This window comes from Oncorhynchus nerka, linkage group LG11 (assembly GCF_034236695.1).
Source record: "Oncorhynchus nerka isolate Pitt River linkage group LG11, Oner_Uvic_2.0, whole genome shotgun sequence".
NCBI lineage: Eukaryota > Metazoa > Chordata > Actinopteri > Salmoniformes > Salmonidae > Oncorhynchus > Oncorhynchus nerka.
The window spans coordinates 49,427,960-49,449,904 of record NC_088406.1 but is presented as its reverse complement, the minus strand read 5'-3'; the positions used below and the strand labels follow the sequence as shown (position 1 = coordinate 49,449,904).

The window sequence follows — 21,945 nt, the reverse complement described above, 5'->3', positions numbered from 1 at the left end:
CTGAATGTTAGTCCTCATCACAGAACCAACTGTTGATCTCTGATAGTACGAACTGGCCACAAACAGACAAAGAACACAGGTATAAATACACAGGGGATAATAGGGGAGATGGGTGACACCTGGAGGAGGGTAGAGACAAGCATAAGGACAGATGAAACGGATCAGGGCGTGACAGTACTATCAGAGATCAAGGTAAGACTCAGATGCAGACTGTAATGTTTATTGTGGCAACAGGGGCAGGCTAATACAGGTCAAGGCAGGCAGGGGTCGAAAATCCAGGGTAAGGCAAAGGTACAGGATGGCAGGCGGACTTGGGGTCAGGGACAGGCAGAGTTCAGTAATCCAGAGGTGGAGCAAAGGTACAGGGCGACAGTCAGGCTAAGGGTCAGGCAGAGTGGTCAGGCGGGCAGGAACAGGGTCAGGACAGGCAAGGGTCAAAACCAGGAAGACGAGGAAAGAGAGGCTGGGAAACAATAGGAGCTGAAAGAAACAACGTTGGTAAGCTTGAACGAACAAGACCAACTGGCAACAAACTGACAGAGAACACAGGTATAAATACACAGGGGATAATAAGGAGATGGGCAACACCTGGAGGAGGGTGGAGACGAGCACAAGGACAGGTGAAACCGACCTGTATTAGCCTGCCCTGTTGCCACAATAAACATTACATCTGAGTCTTACCTTGATCTCTGATAGTACTGTCACGCCCTGATCCGTTTCATCTGTCCTTATGCTTGTCTCTACCCTCCTCCAGGTGTGACAAAGCCTAATTTTCCCTTGACAAGTTTTTATTTGATTTGAGTTTGACTCGACTTCCACGTTACGTTTGCTAGCTTTCTCTCTGAAGTTGTTTCCACCTGGAATATTAACAAGGCCTCTATTACTGGATTGGTTGAACAGTGCAGAAGAAACCATCCAACAGTTTATTTTTCTCATCAAGACCAAAAAAAGTGTTTATTTTACCCCTGCTACATTATGTTAGCCTCTTACTAGTCTCGCAGATCCATACCTGAGATTCAAGAGCTTATGAAATTAGCTAATTTGACTCATAAATGAAAATACACAAAAATGAAATCTAAAGTAAATCATTTATTTCAAAAAACTCCACCAAGCTGTCTGGGCAAAAGGGCAGGTGCTCAGGCACTGGTTGGGCGCGATCTCTGCTCGTGCCTGCTTACAATAAGAAAGAACACTGTCGTGATCAGCAGATCAATAAAGAGGATGCATTGAGGAGAGTGTCGAGGTCGGAAGTTTACATACATTTAGGATGGAGTCATTAAAACTCATTTTTCAACCACTCCACAAATTTCTTGCTAACAAACTATAGTTTTTGCAAGTCAGTTAGGACATTTACTTTGTGCATGACACAAGAAAGTTTACATACACTAAGTTGACTGTGCCTTTAAACAGCTTAGAAAATTCTAGAAAATGTCATGGCTTTAGAATCTTCTGATTCTAATCAGATATAATTTGGGTCAAATGGAGGTGTACCTGTGGATGTATTTCAAGGCCTAGCTTCAAACTCAGTGCATCTTTGCTTCACATCATGGGAAAATCTAAATAAATCAGCCAAGACCTCAGAAAAAACATTGAAGAAGTCTGGTTCATCCTTGGGAACAATTTACAAACACCTGAAGGTACCACGTTCATTTGTACAAACAATAGTACACAAGTAGAAACACGGCCATCATACCGCTCAGGAAGGAGACATGTTCTGTCTCCTAGAGATGAACGTACTTTGATGCAAAAAGTGCAAATCAATCCCCGAACAACAGCAAAGGACCTTGTGAAGATGCTGATGGAAACAGGTACAAAGGTATCTATATCCATAGTAAAACGAGTCCGATATCGACATAGCATGAAAGGCCGCTCAGCAAGGAAGAAGCCACTGCTCCAAAACCACCATAAAAAAAGCTAGACTACGGTTTGCAACTGCACATTTTGACAAAGATTGTACTTTTTGGAGAAATGTCCTCTGGTCTGATGAAACAGAAATAGAACTGTTTGGCCATAATTGCCATTGTTATGTTTGGAGTAAAAAGGGGGAGGCTTGCAAGCTGAAGAACACCATCCCAACCGTGAAGCACGGGGGTGGCAGCATCATGTTGTGGGGGTGCTTTGCTGCAGGAGGGATTGGTGCACTTCACAAAATAGATGGCATCATGAGGGGGGGAAATTATGTAGATATATTGAAGCAACATCTCAAGACATCAGTCAGGAAGTTAAAGCTTGGTCACAAATGGGTCTTCCAAATGGACATTGATCCCAAGCCTACTTCCAAAGGACAACAAAGTCAAGGTATTGGAGTGGCCATTACAAAGCCCTGACCTAAATCCCATAGAAAATTTGTGGGCAGAACTGAAAAAGCGTGTGTGAGCAAGGAGGCCTACTAACCTGACTCAGTTACACCAGCTCTGTCAGGAGGAAGGGGCCAAAAGTCACCCAAACGTCTGACCCACTGGGAATGTGATGAAAGATATAAAAACTGAAATAAATCACTCTTCTATTATTCTGACATTTCACATTCTTAAAGTGGTGATCTAATTGACCTAAGACAGGGATTTTTTTACTAGGATTAAAATGTCAGAAATTGTGAAAAACAGAGTTTAAATGCATTTGGCTAAGGTGTATGTAAACTTCTGACTTCAAGTGTATGTAGTGGAGCTGTGCTCATGTGTCTTATGTAATTCCTGACGTGTCATGAACGTTCATATTTGGTGTGGATCTGTGTGGCTGAAATATAACCCAAACAGGGAAGAAAAAAATAATACACACACAGTAAAAAAAACAAAAAACACCTTACACCATATCCATATCACGGGAACATTGGACCTGCCTGTCAATCTCAGCATCTAGACGATAGCGGAGTTTTCCTTTTCGTGTGAATGTGTCATACCATCACAGAACTAGATACAGCCAGAGCTTATTCTAGTTCTCAGAATCATAAGTACAGCCTAAACCCTAAAATCACATCAAGTGCATCAATAAAAAAAAAGGCCACGTAGATTGGCACATCAAACTTTAATGTCAGCGTCCATTACTAGACACGCATGCGGTGTTAATTAGTAGAGGTTACAGAAGTTAGAGTGCCCCTTTTACAGTCTCCATATAAAATGGTTGAATCAGACAGATTAACCTTTATATGTCAGTGATTCATCACGAAACCAGGACAAAAAAAGACCAGGATTTGGGGGATTTTCATTAAATATAATCCATAGAATAGTTCTTTGGAGGAAGAATTATTGACATATGTTTGACATTTGCATCTAAAAGCATAAGTAAGAAATAAGTAAGAGTTTCATCTGTAGGTGCTGTGAAGCTGTGCTGCTTTTGCTCTGTAACACGAGTAGTATTTTGATTTTTAAAAAGCACTTTAATTTAAGACTATTGAAAAATATAAACATTAATATTGAAAAACACCATCTTGGAATAACAATATATTGAAAAGAATAGCCAAAACATAATATACTCTATGGGCATATCAAAGTTCCAGAATGGGATCTCTGCTAGTTAAGGTTATGACCCGTTTTATAGGAGATAAATTGGCATGGTGCTTACAAAATGGCATAGTGTTTACAAAATGGCATAGACACTTACAAATTGAATCGTAACTCTAAACTAGCAGAGATCCCACTCTGAAAGGTTCATATGCCCATAGAGTATTATGTTCAACAATATATAATAAAATGACCAAATCTAAACAAATAAAACAGATTATTGTTTACATTTTTCAATATTCATAAGTTAATGCATTAATTTTTTATTGATATAAAAAAAAATCATATTACAGAGCAAGTGGTAAAGCTCTATATGAAACCAATTGTTTCTTTGTAGCACCTACAGATGAAACATTATGCAAGTCTTAAAGGAGGCCTGGGTAATTAACTAGGCAGTTAACAACAAATTCTTATTGACAACGACGGCCTAGGTACAGTGGGTTAACTGCCTCGTTCAGGGGCAGAACAACCGGCTTTTACCTTTGTCAGCTCAGGGATTCGATCTAGCAACCTTTTGGTTACTGGCCCAACGCTCTAACCACTAGGTTATGCCACCCCATTGATATACTATAAATGTAATAGTATTACACTTTAACATATGTATTAAAAGTGAACTTTATAGTCATAGCATATTAAAATATATTTTTTAAACATCACACGTGTTAAAAGCTTACTTTAGATTTGATAGTTTTTTTTCAGTCTTTTAGTATACTAAAAATAAACTATCCACCTTCAATACACTTATTAAAATACTTTAAATTAATTGTTTTCAGTCTTTATTAAGTATACTATATGCTCATTGTCATTCAACTTAAAAACACTAATTAAAACTGTACTTAAATTTAGAATATTCATTCAAAATACACTTGGAGTTGTTTTTACGTTGAAGGATCACTTTTTTTCTCCATGAAACTCTATACAGTGCCTTGCAAAATAATTTATACCCATTTAAATTGGGTTAACAAGTGGGATTAAAATTGTATTGTAATTTACTTTAATGTCAAAGTAAAAAAAATATATATATAATACATATTAGATATAGTCATTGCATAAGCATTCAGCTTCTTTGTTTAGGCAAGCCTAAATTAGTTCAGGAGTCAAATTTAGCTAAGCAAATCACAGAATATGTTACATGTTTTTTTTTTATGACTAACATGTCCTCTGTCCCCCATGTAACATCTGTAAGGTCCGTCAGTCAAGTATTTAATTTCAAGAACAGATTAAAACGACAAAGACTAGGGAGCCTTTTGAAAGCCTCATAAAGGGAAGTGGTTGATAGATCGGTAACAATATGAAATCAGACATTGAATATCTCAAGCATGGTCGAGTTAATAATTATGCTATGGATTATGTATTAAACATATCAAAGACCCAGTCGTCCTTCTGAACTGAGCTGCAGGACGGGACTGAAACTGCTCAGGTTTTGTACCATGAGGCCATTGTGAACGTAAAACAGTTAGAGTTCAATGGCTGTGATGGGAGAAAACTGACGATGGATCAATAACATTGTAGTGACTCCACAATAATGATTTAAATGACTGAGTGAAAAGAAAAAAACAAATATGCAGAATATGCTTTGGAAATGCTTTCCAAAACATACAGTACATCTTGTATGCAACAAGGAACTAAAGTAATACTGCCCAGCTAAAAAACATGCTTCCTGAGAGTATACTTTTTCATATCCCAAGAAAATATACTTTCCCGAAAAAATATTTAACTTAAAATGTCCACAAAATATATTTAACAGCTACTTGCATGTGCACAAACATTTGCATATTACCCAGCATCCTTTTCTGCAGCTGAAGTTTTGATTTATGATACTATATTCTTCCTCATATTTACCTTATTCAAATGTTTTGATGTTCAATTACAATTTACACATTTTATTGAAACGTTAATGTATTACCATAATGTGAACAACTGAAGCATGAAATACTAATAGTACACAGTTCTTAGGAGTGCTCTGTATAAGTTGCTGAACCATCTACAGCTGCTTTGTAAATAACATGTTAACATTGGCTGAGAAGATCCTCGTCAATCAAGGTGGAAGTGTATTTGTAAAAGGAAATTTGAAACACATAAATACAGTTTTTTTGTAAAGAAAATACAGGAATTCTAATTCAAATACAATTTCAGTTTATTGACCTTTGTCTTCCTTCCCTTTTTTCACATTTTGTTACATTACAGCCTTATTCTAAAATTAAATCATTTTTAAATCATTCTACACACAATACCACATAATGACAAAGCCAAACACAGGTTTTTAGATTTTTTTGCAAATTTCTTAAAAATATAATACCTCATTTACATAAGTATTCAGACCTTTTGCTACGAGACTCAAAATTGAACTCCGGTGCATCCTGTTTCCATTGATCATCCTTGAGATGTTTATACAACTTGATTGGAGTCTACCTATGGTAAATTCAATTGATTGGTCATGATTTGGAAAGGCACACACCTGTCTATATAAAAAGGTCCCACAGTTGACAGTGCATGTCAGAGCAAAAACCAAGACATGAGGTGAAACCAATTGTCCATAGAGCTCTGAGACAGGATTGTGTCGAGGCACAGATCTGGGGAAGGGTACCAAAAAATATCTTCAGCATTGAAGGTCACCAAGAACACACTGGCCTCCATCATTCTTAAATGGAAGAAGTTTGGAACCACTAAGACTCCTCCTATAGCTGGCCGTCTGGCCAAACTGAGCAATCGGTAGAGAAGGGCCTTGGTCAGGGAGGTGACCAAGAACCTGATGGTCACTCTGACAGAGCTCCAGAGTTCCTCTGTTGAGATGGGAGACCATTCCAGAAGGACAACCATCTCTGCAGCACACCACCAATCAGGCCTTTTTGGTAGAGTGGCCAGATGGAAGCCACTCCTCATTAAAAACCTAACCCACTTAGATTTTGCAAAAAGGCACCTAAAGGACTCTCAGACCATGAGAAATAATATTCTCTGGTCTTATAACTGGGGCAAAGGTTCACCTTCCAACAGAACAATGACCATAAGCACACAACCAAGACGTCACAGGAGTGGCTTCTGGACAAGTCTCTGAATATCATTGAGTGGCCCAGCTAGAGCACGGACTTGAACCCGATTGAACATCTCTGGAGAGACCTGAAAATAGCTGTGCAGCGACGCTCCCCATCCAACTTGACAGAGAAGAGTGGGAGAAACTCCCCAAATATAGGTGTGCCGATCGTGCTGCAAGTCCTGCCTCTCCCATCTCCTCATTGGTTATACCCACGTGGGTGATTGAAAGACGAACTGTTTTGCCGGTCATCGTGGTAATACTATGAAGGTGTAGATAACAATCACTATATAAGTTCAAAGATGAAAAGTCTGGAAGGAGGAGAGATGAGTAGAAACGATTCAGTTGACCGTTTTATGTGTGGATTAATTGTCGGCGTAGAGGACCTTGTGCATTTAAGGTAAAATAACAACTCAGTGTTTCTATCCCAGGACAAATTAGCTAGCAAGTGCAAGCTAACTAGCTAAATTGCCATATATGTTTAATGCTTTTCGACCTGTCCCCAAATTAATGCCATTGGTTCAGAGTTTGTTTTGATATTTTAACCTGCGTGTCTTGATCGCGTTTGGTGTAGGGGGAAAAAAATACATTTGTGCACGATGGCACACGCTCGCAGCCGGTTTGGGTTCCGTGTAATACATTTGTAAAAACATCTATAAACCTGTTTTTGTTTGGTCATTATATGGTATAGTGTGTAGATTTATTTTAGAATGGATTAAATCAGACTGACATAACAAAATGTGGAAAAAGTCAAGAGGTCTGAATACTTTCCGAATGCACTGTATCTACATACATTAGAAATAATTGTATTTTAGGTATGGGAACTACAACCACTAATGATTAACTTTGTGTTCTTCAAACTCATTAAATTATACATTTAATGGTAGTTAAGCATTTCTAGGTCGCTGCATTAGAGAGAATGATCAACCAGTCATCTGACAACACCCATTAATCATCTACTCATTAACACATCAACTGACCGTACAAATCATTAAGAACACCTGCTCTTTGCATAACATAGACTGACCAGGTGAATCCAGGTGAAAGCTATGATCCCTTATTGAAGTCACTTGTTAAATCCACTTCAGTGTAGATGAAGGGGAGGAGACAAGTTAAAGAAGGATTTAAGCATTGAGACATGGATCATGTATCTGTGCCATTCAGCGGGTTAATGGGCACGACAAAATATTTGAACAGGGAATGGTATTAGGTGCCAGGTGCCCCGGTTTGTGTCAAAAACTCTAACGCTGCCGGGTTTTTCACATTCAACAGTTTCCTGTGTGTATCAAGAATGGCCCACCACCCAAAGGCCATCCAGCCAATTTGACAACTGTGGGACACATTGGAATCAACATGGACCAGCATCCCTGTGTGTGGAACACTTGTCCATGCCCTAACGAATTGAGGCTGCTCTAAGGGCAAAAGGGCGGCTACAACTCAATATTATGAACGTGCTCTTCATGTTTTGTACACTCAGTGTACATTCCAACATCCATTTCTCAAGCTTCTTCTCATTTCTGTGAAAAGGGCAGGGCATTAAACAGAATAATAAAATCTGTGAGATATCCCCAAATAGAAATAAATCACAGTGTAATTTCCCCTCTCTCACCACGGCCTCTCCCGCTCTCTCACTGGGGAGCAGAGTAGACAGATGTCACCCTCTGAACGAATCACATCTCTGCAAGTCTAGCAGCACAACTAGGACTGTCATGTGACCGCTACACACACTCAGGTCAGTTGAGTTAGTGCCAAGCCCATCTGAGAGAAGGGACTTGAAGCCAGGCAACAGAATACATCAAGGGGAGAGCCTGTCATGTACACACACACATACTCTTACATAACAGCAGTTAGGACACACTGATCACACTCAGGAAGGCATATTATAGACCATATGTTACCATGCACTTAGAGTAGAGTTCAAGTGGTGAAAATGGCAGACAGATTCAGCTCTAACTCAGCCACTTATGGCCATGAAACACGAGAAGTAAGAAGAGAGGTCAAAACAAGTATGGGGGTTAACAGCATGAGACCTATATCTAAGTCGAGTTCTCCAAGCCACTCCAAGCCAGCGAGAGTGGAGCGGATGTCGTTGGTTCAACTACTTTAGGCCTAAAAAACAAACTATACACTCTTAGAAAAAAAAGGTTCTATAGGGGTTCTTCGGCTGTCCCCATAGGAGAACCCTTTTTGGTCCAGGTAGAACCCTTTTGGGTTCCATGTATAACTGTATGTGGAAAGCGTTCTAGATGGAACCCAAAAGGGTTATACCTGGAACCATAAAGGGTTCTTCAAAAGGTTATCCTATGGGGACAGCTGAAGAACCATTTAGGTTCTAGATAGCACATATTTATTAAAAAAAAGTTGTCAAGACAAACAAAAAAACACAAACCAACAGAAAGAAATTGCGACTTTTTTCCTAAGAGTGTACATATGGGTTAGGAAGAACGAGTAGAAAAGAGCACTCCTATTGCTCAGGAACAAGGCATATCTAAGGGCCCTATGAATAAAACAAGGCCCTTATTAAATATGTAACAATGTCCTCATTAACATATATTACCCTTGGCAGACAGCCACCCAGAGGCAGCGGGAACCTTTTACAGTTGAGATGTGAAGGTTTGAGATTCAAATGGTATTCTTCTGATAGAGTGCACTTGGTGTACCTATTTAAATTAACCATCAACATTATCATAGCTAATTTGAGCCGAGGGAACAGAACTGAAAAGTGAAACGTGTGAAATGCGGTCCTTACGTGATAGGAACATTCCATTTTGCCTTACACAAATATGGCTTATAAGTCCGGGTTAAAATATTTATTTGCTTTCAGTTTGTTAAATGCTATGTTCTTTTAAATGCATCTCACACTGCAATAACAATAACACTAGCTTTCATGGGGCACATAAATAAACTAGTGGGATTTATAACTAGTATAAAATATTACATACTGTCACACATCAAGAGGAGACGGAATGTGGCTTCTCCATTCAGGCTGGCCATGAAAGTCACGTGAAAATGAGCCTGTTGAAGCATGCACCCCCATTACCCATATCGATGTGTGGAGCAATATCTGCCAACAGATCTTTGTCACTTTGACAGTACCCTAACTCACTGCGAGCTGTACATACCCATGCCTGTGATGTGTCCTGGAGTCTCTTCAAACCTTAGCTCGCAGGGGGAAACCTGGAGTTGTGCTTGGTTAGCAGACACTATCTGTGATTGACTTTAATGTATTCTGTATGCAGTAAAACATATGGATAAAAATGCACTAATATATATATATATATATACACGTATATGTATATGTATATATATATATATACATACACACTACTATATAGTAAAACTTAGGCTAATACTCTGGATCAGCCTGATGGCTCTCATGACTTCCTGAGGCCTCCAACAACATTACTGACCTCCTAACCTCTGTTGCCCTGGCCTAACTTGACCTAACCTAACTCATTTCAGGGCTCTGGACTGGATCTTCTCTCCAATTACCGAATTGTAAGAAAAAACAAGAAAGTGCTATTGATTTCAGCTGACTTGAACTACAAAAAGATGCTGACAAAGTATTTCTCAAACCAGCTAGACAAGTAATCTGCTGCCTGATAGCCAAGGCCCATGAGGGACCTAATTACAGACATGCAATTTACATCACCCAGTAGAATCACCACACTCCACGTAAACTAGTGTACAATAGTTTAGCATGGAATAATTCACCACAGTTGTTCTCAATACGTGCCTCACATCACTCAGGTTCAAGCATGTCTAGGGTCTACCCACCCTGTGCCCACACACACATGCCAAGCCACACAGCTGTTACAGGGATCATATGCAGGGCGCTGGAGCAATGTGAGGATGTGGCAGAGATACTATGGAGAACATTGACCCCCTGACTCAGGGAAATGTGCCAGCGCAGCATCCACCTCCTCACATAGATCTGCATAAACAGACGTAAACAGGCAACTTGGACAATGCCGCTCCACCACTCTGATGCATTCCGCCACTGCTTGAGGAGCGGGTTGTGTAGTTGTTTAGCCTGCTGTTAAAGTGTACAGCGTGTGTGCTAACACAGCATGTGTAATTTCTCACCGGGGCTAGGGTCAAAATACTGTCATGATAAGAACCTCTCAGTAACCAGATCTTATTCCATAAAGGCTCTGTCAGTCATAGGTGCTTTGTTTATGTTTGCAGCTGTTTGGATGCAAAGCCGGAGGGAGAACAAAGAGAGAGGCGAGCATCCTGGAGCGTTGCACTGTGGGGGAAGGGGTTAAGCGGGATACAGACAGTACTGTACAGAACGCAGCCTCAAGTACTGCTCTTTGTTGGGACATTTCCACAGCAGCAGCTCTCCTACTTAGTTGTGCATGTCCATCCCTCATCCTCTGCTCATGAATAGATCCTCTGTTTTTTGTTTTATATTTAGATCAGGACCAATCTGCTCGAGGCTCTTTGTCGCGAGTCAGTTGGGGCATGTGATCCTGCTTGTATAATCCTGATCATGAACCTGGCACAACCACGTCTGCCTCCATCTGCCTCCTTTTCCGGCCCTTATCCCAACCTGATGTGTGTCACTAAAGTCTTAGCTCAGGAATCCTCTCGACTGGCACACTAACCTTGGCAGCACTAATGCTAATGCGGCTGGTTGGATGTACACGGGCCCAGATGTGGCAGCATTGCCTGGTGACACTGACCCGGATAGGTCTGTATAGATCCCACCGTCTGATCCCTCCGTCTGATTGGAAAGGACGCGGATGGTTATAGAGAACATTGTTATTCACTGTGTATAATCCACCCGACAGGCTGCACTTAGGCTGCGGGAGGGGGAGGGGGGAATGGGAGGACACTGATATTCACAGGTTTTGCTGTGTGTCATGGTTGATTTGCTGGCCAAGTGCTGTGCCCACTAGGACTAATATAAAAGGTCCAGGCAGAGATATGTAACTTTGGACGTGCACGGCACAGAAGCAGACCTGGCCGTGAGGTCTGTCCCAGCCCAGCACAGCACAGTAGCAATTCATTAATACCCCATCTCACTAGGCAGTGAGTGGCACCGGTCCAGATGCCTGACAGCAGAGGTCAGAAGCAGGCTGATTGAGATTCTGGCCGCTCGATAGGCAGGATGCAGCAGGATTGAGTCACCTCGGAATGCGGCAGCCGGGAGGAGGAGTAGCCCCACAGAGCCAGATCTGTTCCCCAGAGGGGTTTCGGCAAGTGATTAGTTCTGTCTGTGCCAGTGGTTACAGCAGAGCGGGAGAGCAAGAGAGAGAGCGAGAGAGAGCGAGCGAGGTGGTCGGGCAAGAATAGAGCACAGAATACAGGCCAGGATATAAAGTCAAAGGAAGGAACTGTTGAGATAAAATAAATGAGGTGCAGGAAATTAACGTTGACTTGTGTAATAACAGGGGATTGGACTTTCTGAATCCCAATATTCCATCAGTGAATGATATTTAATATTCTATAGCCATCCTAATGAGATAAGGTAAGCATATATTTATAAGTAGCACAAAGTCATTACTCCCATACTTAACCTCTACCTCAGTGTAAAATGGCAAACCCAATGGAGCTGAAAGACCCTCGTTTGCTTAGCTAGTAATTAGGAATCAAACGAGAGCCTTCCTAAAGGTTGCTAGCAAATGATTGCAATTACAATGTTACATTTTAACGGTGAGGTGCCATAGACGCGTAATCCTCTCGCTTTGATGTCATCCAAACGAATAAGAAAGGTCAAATAGACAAGTGGCATAATTAAAAAGAACGTGTCTTAGCGAGATAATAATAGTTGTACAATATATGGAATAAGAATCCGCGAATGGGAAAGTTTGGGGGAAATTAGAAAATTATACACTATGAGATGCCACAATCTCTTTCCTTTCTTGCATAGCCACGGTACCAGCCAACATGAGATGCAGAAGGCTACAGTCCCCAGCTCCAGGTCCAACAATAACCAGAGCCCAAGAAATTGACACTGCAATTGCTGCCTGCCTTTTCAGACTCAGAGGTGTAAAAAGGTTTCAAGCACAGTATCAATCTGCTTCCATCGTAAAAGGCTAATTTCTCGAGTGAGATAGGGGAGCGACAGACCCCCCACCCCCACCCACTTCAGTCATAAGCCTGGTCTTCACATCTGTTCCATCACAGTGGGGGGTAATAGAGAGATCGGGGAGCTCAGTCAAATATACTTCCACAGCGGTCTATTTGGGCTTGATAAGGATCAATTGGTAAATTACATGCTGGGCTGATTGTGGATCCACAATGGAAAAGGTCCATTGTGATGCAGTATAGTGGAAATGCTTAGTGTGCTTGTGGAGAGCTACCCTTAGTGGTGTTAAGTACTGGATGGAGTGGAGGGGGGTTGAGGGATTAAGGGGTGGTACTGGTGATGGGAGGGGTGCTATGAGCACTGGGGCGCTGACATACGTGACAAACAGGGAAAGCAGTGTCATTAAGTAAGGGATCTGGTTGCTGGCTGGAATGTTAGTCTTTGTAGAACATAATTATAAACGCATAAAACACACTTCCTGTAAATCACGCTCCCTGTGCTCATCGGGGAGGAAGACATTCTGTCGTTATCATAAAGCACCATGCTGATTACCAGCCTACTGTAGTGTAGACATTTCAGTCTCAATCCCAGGGAGAAATGCATAAAAAATGTCCTCAAAGAAACCCATTTGATGCGGTGCCTTCTTTTGGGAAGACCCAACCATAACACACATTTGGAAAAGCCTTGTCCGAAAGGAATGTATTAGATTAATTTTAACTGATGCACGGATCGAATCAATAACACATGCTAGTAAGAGCATAGCCATTGTGAAACAATCAGCACAGGAACAGATAATGAAGGCCAGGTTTCATGGCGTAGCTGGCATGAAGCATTGTCAAAGATGCCAGCTACATCAAGGTACTGTATAAGACTTCATTCAGTCTGCTGCTGAGACACGGGACACTCTAGCACTTCCCTAGCTCTCTTCACAAAAACAGGAAAAGTATTAATAAGTGTCTGACACATCCATCTCAACATACTTGAACGTGTGATGAAAACCCCTTGCACATTTTTAGGATAACATCACTTTACATTAGCACACAGCTACTCCTGAAGTTCTGTCTTTTTGCCTCCATCTTGGGGCATGATTTGGTTTTCCCCCGGCACCGGGGGGGTCCTTAGGGCGAAGACAGGTGGGGTTTCCCACCAGTCGAAACTTAATTACCCCTCTGAAGGGCTCCCTAAACATGCCACCCGGACTGATAAGCCCATGACTTTAAATGATTCGTGGCCTTACGGACTGGATGGAAGAACACCCGTTTAAGAAGCGCTTGCTAAGCAGGAACCAACACCTGCATTATGAACAGATCAGGTGATTTGTCCAAAACTGCTGAAATCTAGCACCTCAGTGGACATGGTAACTGTAGCCTATAGGCTCTGCTCAACATAGAACTAACCATTTCCCCCCCCCCAAAACGTTAATGAGACCCTGTGGCAGGCAATCACAAATGACGATTGAGCTAATTTTGCACACAGAAGCGATAGAACGCTACACATGAATTTCAAAATGCATCATGAAATATGCACGCACCTTTCATCTGGATGTAGGTCTGAGATTATAGTTAAATAATGTTAAACTGTCTTAATTTTAGAGAGATACATTTTGTGACATTTCAGGGAAAAAACTCAACCGTTCCTTTTTCTCTTGACATGATTTTGTATTCCATGAAAGCACACATGTTAAGGTCTTCAAGTAAAACAATTATAGCTGTAAATCTTATTTCTGGAAAATCCAACTGATTTCAGGACAATCCTTACAAACCCTTCCAAGGCCAGGATGCTCCACCAGGCCTATTCTCACATTTAAATAGCGAAACCAGGAGCAGATGGTGCAGCCATGTGCCTTATTATAGAGCCATGCTGGCACTGACAGCCACAGACTGGCGGCATGATGTCCTACATGGGTGGAGGGCACTGTCATTTTATTTGTCCCTGCCTGTCACCTGTCTTAGAGACAGAGGGTTAGACGGTGGGAGAGAGAGAGAATCTTGCAGAAAGTCAGATATCCATCCATCATCGCGGGACAAAGAACGCCAGACAGCACTAATAGATCTCGAGAGATGCCTTGGGAGCGCATACACTCTTTGTCAATTTGAGGTCAGTGTATCTCAATATTCCGATGTCAAGTCTTATTTGTCACCTCAAGGGCACAGCAGAATGATAAAAGGAGGGAGATAACAGTCCACACATGCACACAGATCCTTGGCAGCTGTTAAACAACCCAGAGCCAATATCAGCCTACCCATTAACACACACAGGGAGGGGATCAATACAAGAATGCAGAGGGCAACATGTAACTTCCAAAATAGAGGAAACACCAACATAAAGTGTCTTAAAAGGGTGTTGAGCCACCATGAGCCAGCAAAGCTTCAATGCACCTTGGTATATATTCTACAAGTGTCTGGAACTCTATTGGAGGGATGAGACACCCTTCTTCCATGAACAATTCCATAATTTGGGGTTTTGTTGATGTTGGTGGAAAACCCGGTCTCAGGCGCCGCTCCAGAATCATCACTGGGACCGTGCTCCCAACCATCTACACGAAGGGCCCCACACACCACAGCCATGAGCTATTAATTCCCTTGCCATCAGTCAGACGGTATCAGAGCATGAGGTCTGATAGAAACTGTCTCTGAGACTGTTGGTAACTACAATCCATCAGCCTGCTGAACACTTGAACTGACCACCTGCACTGATTCTCCACACCTTAGTACACACACACACACACACACATCCATCCATCCTACATAGGGCTGGGAATTGCCAGGGACCTCACAATACGATATTATCACGATACTTAGGTGCCGATGCAATATGCATTGCGATTCTCACGATTCAATACTGTACTTTTATTGTGATTCCATGTTAAAAACATCTCACCATATGTCTGCTGCAGAGAGACAAGAGAGAGCCATGAGAAAACAAGTTAGGGTCAGTGCTGGAAATAAAAGTGCGGAAAACAAATTGGCTCCTTATTTTAAAAAGAAGATAGATTGTGCTCCATGTTTTGGTGAAGGTACAGCCAACTAGCGCAAAGATATTGCAAAATTGTCCAAACGATACGATATATCGTCCAAAACACACACATCACAACTGCTGCTACCAGACTCTTTTTATGATTGCTAAATACTGCATAATTTAAACACTTTCACCCCAATCCCCCCTTCCCCAAAACAGGTGTAAATTGTGCCTTCCTGTATTATACTTATGCCAAAATGTCATCTTAACTTGTATTATTTCTTATTCTTGTTGCATTGTCAAGAAGTAACCTGCAAGTAAGTGTATACCATAGGACTAATAAAACTTGATAACTCCAATAAGTGTTCAATCGGGTTGAGATCTGGTGACTGAGATGGCCATGGTATGGTTTACATTGCTTTTAATGGTCATCACACCATTCAGTGACCACTCATGCCCTGTGGATGGGGGCATTGTCATCCATGGTAGCTAAATGAATGGCCTGCCCAGCATTTTTATACATGACCATAACACTTCAGCAACACTACATGCATTCCGTTGCTTTAACATCAGCGGGCGCGTCAATGCGACGATCTACCTGCTACACAGAGTGAGTGTGTTTTGAGAGCTGAGGGGCAGAAGCCAAGAGTGACTTCATTCTATTTTACCCTACTGTTCTGTACCATATTAATCCATTATGTGTAAGTACAATAGCTTTGGTCCAACTTTTCGCAAGTACTCATTAAAGGGTTGCTAGTGGTTGTACTAAATTATCTTCTAATTATACAAGTTGCTTTTGTTTACATTGTCAACATAGTCAATGTAGCTAGAGTTTCTGCTAGCTAGTAGCTTCTTGACTGAATATTAGTAAAATAACCAGTGGTTTATAGTCGAGGCCATAACGCAACCAAAATCAACTTTATTTATCCTTATTTCAATTCACGAGGCAGAATGAACTGCTGCGTCAGCCGTGGAGAAAGGAACCTCCGGCAAGTCTTGAGCCTGGACGCTGCCGTTGGACGCGACGCAACGCGAGCACAACACGGTCAGTAGCGCAGCTTTCATTAAGTTCAAAGGAAGCATTCCCTCAATGGCTGTAGTGTAGCAGGACCATAAAGCCTGATGGGATGCTAATTGATTCATTAACTCAGAAACCACACCTCCGTGGAACCATCTGCTTTCAACATACTTTGTATCCTTCATTTACTCAAGTGTTTCCATATTTTTGGCAGTGTTTTGGTAGCTAGCTAGACAAACATGCCTGTAATAGCTGACCTGGGTTGTTTAGTAGCACGTTGACGATGTTCTTATATCTGTGGGGACAAAGTTATGTGAAGCATAACGGACTATAGCTCATGTGAGGAGGGACCTGCAAGCTGTGGCTGGTGCTCCGTGGCCCCCTACCTGCGGTACAAAATAAGACATTCTCAGGCACTGCAGCTTGACATTCAGAATTCTCCTTGCTGGATTTACGGTACAAGGGATACAGAGCTAGGTGCTGCATCAGTGTAAAAATACACTGCCATGATTGGGCAATGAGGAGGAGAGACCTCGGCCGTGGCCAAAAGCCGAATGCACAGGCTCACCTACATTCATTTGTCGAACAGCCAACTAGCTCAGGTGGAACGGATTCATTAAAAGTGGTCTTGCGTTATGCAATGCCAATGGAAGCGAATGATTAAACGTAATTTAGAATTATTAAAGAAACACAGGCCCACCAGTGTGCAATACAAAATAAAATAAAAAAGGCTAGACCAGACGTTAAATTGTTCCACTACTTATCACAATACTCATATGCACAGGCATTTCCTGAACTTCCTCCTCCCAGGGTGTCTATTGATTGTGTGAGGCACATAAAGTGTCCCAACATAAACCCTGTATAGTCTTGTGGAATTGCAACGTGATTGAAGATCGATTTCACAGACACGGTCTCGCCCTTTTTTTCGTTTCGAAAAGGATCAACATAAATAAACACGTAGGCTAAGGATCTGTTCGGCCAACATGGTTGAACATAATTTCCAAATGTATTCTTCATCATCAATACTCTCGTCACATTTTTGGTTACCATCTCCGATAGGCCATGGTGCACTTGACACACGATCGAATCGATTTAGAAAAGGACATGGACTTAAGAAGCATATTTCAGAAAGTCTCAAAGCAGTTTGATGTGCTGTCAGAGTGCATGCAGTATTTGTCACAAATTAAGACTGACCGGGTAAAATAATGTTACGAGTAAATATCTGGATCGGGGAACAAACTTGCTAATAACCATATCTACATTTCCTGTGGTTGTTTGTGGTGAGACAAACGATACTAGAGTAGTCATCTATCTGCGAACGAGTCATGACATGAGGTTTTACTTTTGAATGGCGCAATAGCCTATCCATAGACCATTACACAGCATTCTGTTCACCCCCACAACGTCAAACAAACCACACCTGATCCACACCTCGTATTAGCCTTCCATGAAATGCATTTACGCATGGAACTTCACTGTCACATAACAGCTCAATGTGACAATACTTGCACATCTGTAGAAACAATTAACATTTTTCTCTTACTCGGTTTTGTCCGAATTTCTAAATCTTTCATATGAGAAAACAATGAAATCAGGATGATAGTTGGTTACCTCTATTCCTGAGCCCGATGTTACCTCTCCGCTGTCTGTCAATCTCCAGTAGGCTATGCAACGAGGTAAATAGCCCGAGTAGATTTGAGCAAGAAATGCATCGATTTGCCGCCGGTCTGCTTCCCCAGTAGCAGAGTCAAGAAGCACCACAACCAGCCAATATTTCTGGACTTGGTGCTCAAAGAACACTCACTTGCACAGCGGAGGGCAGTTGCGTTTCAATTAGTTCCCACGTATATTATCACACAAATGAGTAGCATCTATGCGTGGGATATCCAAGTATGACATTTCTTCCGTTTTAGCGTCAAATGACTCGACCCAGACAGAAAATACTTGTTTCCAAATGTTTTCTGCAGAACACAATCGTCCTTCCATATAGTGGCAGTGATTGTAAATTAATCTGCTGAGTCCAGCATATCCGCGGCCAAATTTCGATCGTTAGTAGCCTTGTTGAGGCAGGATATCCGTATCAGATATACATCCTTGGAGCGAAGACCTAGAAGTTTCAGTCGGTGGTGTCCAGTGCTAACCTGACGACTCACACTACATTATTCCGCTGCTCTGTAGTTCGCGGAGAAGAAACTAACGTCCGTGGGCGTGGCGTACCGTTTCACCGGAGCAAGGAGTCTGGGTAGCCAGGCATGTCCGGTGCAGCACTGACAGGCAGTGAGCGGCCGGCAGCGGTCCCCGGTGCGAAGTGAGGGGCGTTTTGAGGAGAGGTTTGAGACAGTTTACGCATGCATCGCGCACCTCTGTGCACTGATTATTAACATAGCCTCTCCACAGCTACAATCCGCAGCCGGCCAACAAGCTCTTCCACCTCCGATTTCTATTGGCAAAATGGTACTGCCTTTATGGGATTACAAATCGGAAATAAGGGTAACGATGACTGTCAAATCATGCCATCGAGCGCGGTGTTCTGCTTTAGGAGACAGTGTATTGACTGCTATCAAAGAATACGTCGTATTGACATTAAAGCCTTCATCACAAAACGGAGGACTCCTTATCAAATAGAAAAAAAAGCTCACCATTTAGGATGATGATGCGTGCGCGTTGATGAAGCGTCTACATTAACCAACCCACAGCAGGGAGTGGATTACTGTGCTCAATTTACATGTTTGAGATTTTATAGGATTATTTTAACGTGCGCAATTATAGGATTAATTTGAGGAAATGTTGTACACGCAAACCACTATTTTTTCAGGGCCATATGATGGGGATTGTGCAGAGAGGGGCTGTGTGTATCCTTTCGGACACATGTAGATTGAAAATGTAATATAGGCTATTATATTTAAATTAATATTGATCAAGACTAGATACCACAATGACTCAATCGCACCAGTGAAAACTGTGATTTCAGGGCCCGAACTCGCCATATCGCTAGCCAGTTCTTCACCACGGACTGGCCGAGGACGCATAGAAATTCAGCACCGTTTCCTCACGTAGTAACATGGACAGCAGCCAGTTTGTGGTCTGAAAATCCTGTCTGATCAGATCACAGCTCTCACTCCCTCAGAGACGTTTCTCTTTGCTACCTCTGTGGCAGAGCGGATCCTGACAATGTTGATGTCATTTTAGGGATGACTGCTTTTAGGGACTGATCGACAGACGATGATACAATGATGATTCAGAAATGGAACCACAGTCAGTAGCGAGTTAAGTCACTCACTGAGTCCGAGCAAGGGCAAAAGTTCAAAAGGACAGTAGAATGAATCAGATTATTTGGTTTAGGGAATTTGACCAAATTGTTGGTCAGGAGAGATACATTTGTTAATGTATAGTGTAGTTGAAGCATACAAGCACTCCATCATAGGTGTGTTCCAAAATCCTCCAATGGAATTGACTTTCTTGAGGTTTTGATTTGTGTCCTTTCCTTAGATTTGCTACATTGGTGTTAAAAGTGGGATGAGGCTGCCAGGACATCTGACTTGCGGGCAGAAATTAATGAGCTCCAGAAAGAGGGATTAGTAGTGTAGCCATCCTAGATAAGCTCCCCCAAGGGAGTTAACTCTTGTGGAGAACATGTCTGCTTGGGAGAAACCAGAGGGACATGGGTTCAAGTCCCAGTTGGATTTATGGAAAAAAAGTACTTCACTCTTAACCATCTGTCTCTAGTAGCAGGCATACTGTCTCTAGCATACTCCATCAGGTTCTATGCCAATCAATCAATCCCTTCTTAATCACTGAATTTAGAATTAGCCTAGGTTAGGTTTAACCATATTGATTTACACAGTAGTCTGCATGAGTTTGGGGAGTTTCTGCATAGTCAGTGGATGGGATGGAATGAAAGCAGCATACTCAAGGAGATTCCAACAAAACATTGTAGTGTAAACATAGTTGTTGAGGCAGACATCCTTATGGATGCAAATTTCCTGAATTACTATGTTTTTTGTTTATACAAACACATTTTAAGGAATTGTCTGTAGTGAATAAAATATCTTGTCTATAATTTTGTCTCATTCATTGTATTGTGATTTGTTATCACACCTGTTATCACACCTATTTGTTTAGCAAGTGTACCTGCATACATCACAAGTCCACCATGTTCAACTTTGTTCTTTGGGAATGTTGAGAATATCCGACATCTTTGAAAAGCCAATAGTTGTTTTAAAAAGGTGTCCTTCAGTGACACAGAGGTTGAACTCAGCAGACCTTTAGATAACTCACCAGGCAGGTCATTCATTCTACCACTTGGGAACTGGGAAGGTGTCCGTTGGAGAGAAAAAGAGACAGAGGGAAAGATTGAGATCCGCAAATGGAAGAACGAAGAGATGGAAGAGATATTCCGCCAGCGGATGTCTATCTCAGAGAGGGCAATGAAATAGTGATTGATTGAAGATTAAAAAAAAGGTGTGGAAAAGTCAATACTGGACTTGGGATCAGGACGTGGGAACAAGGTTTTAAGGTTTCCTGGTGAATAACCAGACCGACTCAAGACCGTGGTAAAAAGAAACGGCACTATTGTTTCTGTACCAGAGTAAGATAAAGGAAGAGTATCCCAACTGAATTATGTATTATCCCAGGAGAACATGGAAGATAAGGTGAAACCTGGAATGACAGAATTACAAAGATAAAGGTAAAACATTCCCAAGAACCAGACAAGGGTGTGTGTAGAAGGGTACTGTAATTGGTAAGTTAAAGCACAGCAAAAAATGAAGTGCAGATGCTGTTGGATTGAGAACAGTTCTCTCAAGGTTACCTGAGTTTATGAAATTGAAGCTACCAAATCAGCATTGCCAACGTCTCCTTCAGATATGCCCGGTTCATGCCATTGTTACTATTAACATTGTGAAGGTAAACTAACACTGACTTACAGAATCCCCGTGAGATGTCCTAGTTCAGAGCTACAGAACAGGCTGTGGAACATTTTCTAACCTTGTCTCGAAGCATTTTCTCAACCTTGTCCCCATCTCCCAAAGATGCAAAGGACTTTTCACTCCAATGAATGTCACAGACAGAAGGAAGGCACAGACTTGAAACAAAGTGGGATGATTGACAATGCATTTCATATGAAGGAAAAAGAAGATAAGTGTATTATTTTCCAATACAGAATAAAAACATTTATTACATAATTCCTAGTATATACATAGTTGTATGTTTGCATTTCTAATGTGATACACAAACATATTGTATCATACAGTTATGTAAGTGCAGCTGCTGTTTGATCAAGATTATGATTGTAAATGTTGTTCAATGTAATGGTTGTGTTGCATCTATATAACTGAAAGTAGAATTGTGTCAATCAGTTGTGTCCGATATAATAGCTAATCTATAGTGCAACCTCCCGGCTAAA

At 41.6% G+C, this 21,945-nt stretch overlaps 1 protein-coding gene across 2 annotated transcripts in view; it reads right to left on the bottom strand.

The window, feature by feature from the left end:
* The window catches only part of LOC115137058 (leucine-rich repeat and fibronectin type III domain-containing protein 1-like protein), a 117,314-nt gene extending 98,336 nt beyond the window's left edge, over positions 1–18,978 (bottom strand). For both annotated transcript variants that reach the window (XM_029673074.2, XM_029673076.2), the window contains exon 1: positions 18,153–18,978. The gene's annotated coding sequence lies outside the window, so the exon portion shown is untranslated. The remainder of the gene's footprint in view (positions 1–18,152) is intronic.
* Between the last annotated feature and the right edge of the window lie 2,967 nt (positions 18,979–21,945).